This window comes from Lutra lutra, chromosome 1, assembly GCF_902655055.1.
Source record: "Lutra lutra chromosome 1, mLutLut1.2, whole genome shotgun sequence".
In the NCBI taxonomy this organism is placed as follows: domain Eukaryota; kingdom Metazoa; phylum Chordata; class Mammalia; order Carnivora; family Mustelidae; genus Lutra; species Lutra lutra.
This window is the reverse complement of record NC_062278.1, coordinates 47,223,710-47,228,246: the sequence shown is the minus strand read 5'-3', so window position 1 is coordinate 47,228,246 and position 4,537 is coordinate 47,223,710. Positions and strand designations below refer to the sequence as shown.

Here is a 4,537-nt window from a genome sequence, read left to right as displayed (position 1 = left end):
GTGTATAAGCTAAAAGTAAGTATTACACAAGAGCATTTGTGACCTAAAAAAATAAAGGAAATATACAATGACTCAAACAATACCTCTTTGAGGTAATCTGGAAATACATCAAGGAAGCTATAACATTTAAGATAGATCTTGAAGAAAGGACCCATTTCAATTATAATTTAAGGTGGGTGCAATTGAGAAAGGATTCTTTGCAGAAAGACAAAACAACAGTTTTGTACAACAAAACTGTGTACTTAAGAAGAAAGAGTCCAGAAGGATTTCAGTTAACTCATTTCAGCATAACACAGAATCCATTAGGAGTGTTTTAGGAGACTTGAGAGTGAAATCAAGGTTTTGGGGGGATGAATCTCAAGTAATGCCAGGGAGAACAAGTGTATATGTCCACAAACATACACAGATATTAAAGATGGGAATAAAATGACTTTAGCACTGAAGTAATTAACACTAGGGCAATTATAACTGCAAAAATTGTTTAAAACTAGTCAACACAAGAGCATCAAAGTGACTCAGTCAGTTGGGTTTCTGACTCTTGATCTTACCTGAGATTTTGATCTCGGGGTCCTTAGATCAGTCCCTGTGTTGGATCCCACACTAGGTGTGGAGACTACTTTAAGACAAAAACAACAACAACAGCAACAACTACAGCGGCATCTGGGTGGCTCATTTGGTTAAGCTCATTTGGTTCGGCAGTTGGCTCAGATCATCATCCTAGAGTCCTGGATTATAGCCCTACATTGGGCTCCCAGCTGGGTGGAGAGTCCACTTCTCCCTCTGCCCATCTCCTCCACTCCTGTGTGCTCGCTCTTCCTAAGATAAATAAATAAAATCTTTAAAATTTACTTATAACAGCAACAATTTACTAATCAAGACATAACAAATATATAATCCACCAGGGTTATATACAGTCTATATAATATGTATGTAGGTATATTTGTATATCATTCATTTTGTACATATACATATATGAGTAAAATATGCATATGCATATATACAGTTCTAGATACATATGTCATATATAATAATCTTTTAGATATGACAATCCATAAAAAGTTGCTGAAGTGGGTTATTATTTAGTCAATGTTTTGGAAGTAAGAATATCAATAGGATGTAGAAGAAGTAACAAGATTACAGCAAATGGCAGAAATGAGCAGTCTTAGTGTGAAGACCTCAGTTATAACAGTAGAATGGTGTGGGTAATCAGTGGTGAGAGAGGAAGGGCAGAGGTGAACCTGAAATCTGATCACTCATTATACTTTTGGGTCTCTGTTCACTCAAATACATCCCTGACTCCAATGTGGAATGAATGTAATGTGAGTCTTTGGGGTACATAGCTGTATGATTGTCAGATATATCATATTCAAATTCTTTTTTAAAGAAATTACCCTATTTCAATGTTTAATGCATTTATGAAGCCACATTGAAACATGCAAGCATGTGAAATATTTTTTTCCTTTTAAATTATTTTTAGGTCATGAATGTTTGATTAAAATTCCCTCTATTTTTGACTTCATATACATATGTTTGTTTTGTAATCTCACCTTAAGTCATTTAAACATTAGGACAATTACAACTGCAAAAAATGAACACTAATCAACACCTAGCAAGAATGAAATCTGTACAATTTGTCATTCTAGTGAAATGAGAACAGATAATAATGTGAATTCTAAGAATTTCTCTTCAATATTTTCCTCAATGAATCTATGACTTCCTTATTTCGCAAACTGTAGATAATTGGATTTAACAAGGGAATTATGATAGTGTAAAATAGAGAGTCCATCATATCTTGGTCTTCCGATTGTGTAGATACGGGGCACACATACATGAAGACAAGAGCACCGTAGTATAAGGAGACAGATAAGAGATGGGCTCCACGGGTAGAGAAGGCTTTCTTTATACCTTGTAGAGACTTCTTTTTTAAGATTGTAGAGAGAACTAGTGTGTAGGAGAGAACTATCAGAGTGGTGAACATCTGTATTGACCCAGCAAAAACAAATACTGTCAGATAATTGACAGAAGGGTCAGTGCAAGAAATCTTAAGTAATGGTATAATGTCACAGTAAAAGTGATGTACTATTATGGAATTGCAGAAGGTTAACCTGAATAAAAAAGAAATATGAATAATGGCATGACGTAGGCCACATAAAGTGACAAAACAAGTGGATGCATAGTGTCTTGGACATAATCACTGGATAATGTAATGGTTTGCAAACGGCCAAATAGCAATCATATGCCATTGTTGCCAGCAGAAAGCATTCCACTGTTATACTTACTGCAAAGGAAAAAAATTGTATCATACCTTCTGAAAGAGATATCATTTTGGTCTTTCCAAAAAGGTTGACCAGCATCTTGGGGGATACTGTGGATGATATCCAAGCATCCACAAATGCCAAACTCCCAAGAAATAAGTACATGGGGATGTGAAGTTGAGAGTCATCCCATATGAGAGCAATTAGGTCAGAACTTTAGGAACAAGGGGATTTGCCACTGCAGTTCATATGTGAGTCCTGTGAGAATCAAATCTGTCAGCAATGTTGCATTTCCAAGGCCTTTTCCATGTTCCTTTTCCATATCCTCACTGACTGTTGCCTGAAATGAAATTTAGTAAATTGGAAAAAAGTCACTCAATTTATAACATGAAAATATGGAAAGGAGAGTTGAAATAAAACTATGCACATCAAAATACCATCTCAATTTTCTGTATTGCCTCTATATTGATTGGAGTCTACTTTGAGGGCTTTGAAATGAGTGCAATTATTTCAAATTTTAAAATGTGCAGCAATGAACAGAATTGGAAAAATGAAATACATTGTAGTACATCCTAAATTTATAGGACAGGATCTGCATAATTTGGAAATTTTATGTTTGGGATGTGGGTATAGGGTAAAGGGAAAAGGATCTTGAAGGGCCTCAGTAATAAAATGAGTTAAATGGCATGTGGAGGATCATGAACATTTTTCATCAGGGAATAAGCATGCACTGAAACTAAGAGAAAAGAGTAGTACTGGTAGATTCTTTCTAAAATGAATATATGGAGGTGTAGAAAATAGACTGCAGAGAATTTGAAATTAGGGTCAGGAATACTAGTAAAAAAGCTACTACTATTCAATGTTCTCAAACCAGAACCTATAGAAAAATGTCAAATCTATATTTTGCATAAAATGTCCTCCAGATCACACATTCTGGGGAAAGTTTTATGCAAAATATAGATTTGAGGTTTTACTGTAGACATTGATTTAGTGAGTCAATTATTAAGGCTAATAATCTGTATTCTCTTTGAACTCTAAGTGAACCAAACACATGTGACATGGCTAATCTGTGTGTGAAATGACATTGAGATTGGTGAAAAGATGAAGAGACAGAAGGAAAGTGTTCAGAAGATAGATGCAGTGCCTCTCTGACACATTACAGGGTTAGTCAGTGAAGAATGGAATCATCACCTGGCAACTGGGTAGATTCTCATCAAAATTTGATTGAGAACTCAGATGTAGGGGCCATTTTGTGGACATTAGTGCATGTGTACTTTGTAGTTTGAGTCTACTGCAAATCATGAATTGAATATCATTGGGTAGACTGAAGGCATAGTTATGTATGACCTATCTATTGGAGAATACATAAAGTGAAGAGAATGGTAAATAACTAAACTGACAACGTATATTAAAGTGGAGTGAAGTTATATATCTCCTGTGGATAGCCAAACTGATCCTCCTTTCTACCACATAATTTTGATTCCAGCAAACTCTAACACCCATTGTAGTACCCAAAAGTGCTACGATTGACTTTCCTATCTCCCTGACATCTAGGGTGAGGGGACATGATGTAGGTTTGGCAACTCTACATCACTCACACTAGAGTTGAAATTTGGAATGAGGGAGGAAAAGGGACAAGGACAAAAGATAATCTGAATTGCAAAGGCAGCCAAGGCACAATATGAAGGTTCCAGCAAATGCACCCTGCATCCACACCAGTGACTCTGTCCATGAGAACAGTGACATTCTCACATAGCAGTGGTGACAACAGCCCCATGGAGTCAATGTTGGAATATAATTTTTGCTATTGGCAGATGACCATGCTTGTTTCTGTTCCTGCCCATTTTTTCTCATCAGAGTCCTTTAATTTCCCAGCATTTCCATGTTAGATTCCATTCCAAAAAATAATTTCTTGTTGAAACTAATAGTTCTGACTGGCAGCAAATAAAGACAGGGAGAGACCAGGAAAGGATACTGAGCAGAATGATCAAGATAAGTGTCAGGAACACAAAGAGAGGAAGATAGTCAAGAACTTCAAAGAAAATTATGGTACCAATCACTAAAATAAATGCTTTGGTAGGATAAGGAGTGAACAGGTGTGATTAAGCACGGAAACTAAGGGATGGCTTTCGTGAGAGCAATTTCTGTCCTGTGATGCAGTGGAGGCCAGAGCATAATGAGCAGTTAGTGGGAAACAATTGCACAACAGCGAGAAGGGAAGCAAGACTGAATATTCCAAGAGTGTGGACAACAGTTGTTATATGTCTACTGCGGGTGGACAA

General features: G+C 36.5%; 1 pseudogene; it reads right to left on the bottom strand.

Moving 5' to 3' along the window:
- Positions 1-1,672: 1,672 nt before the first annotated feature.
- On the bottom strand, positions 1,673-4,032 carry LOC125095264 (olfactory receptor 5H2-like; annotated as a pseudogene).
- Positions 4,033-4,537: the final 505 nt, after the last annotated feature.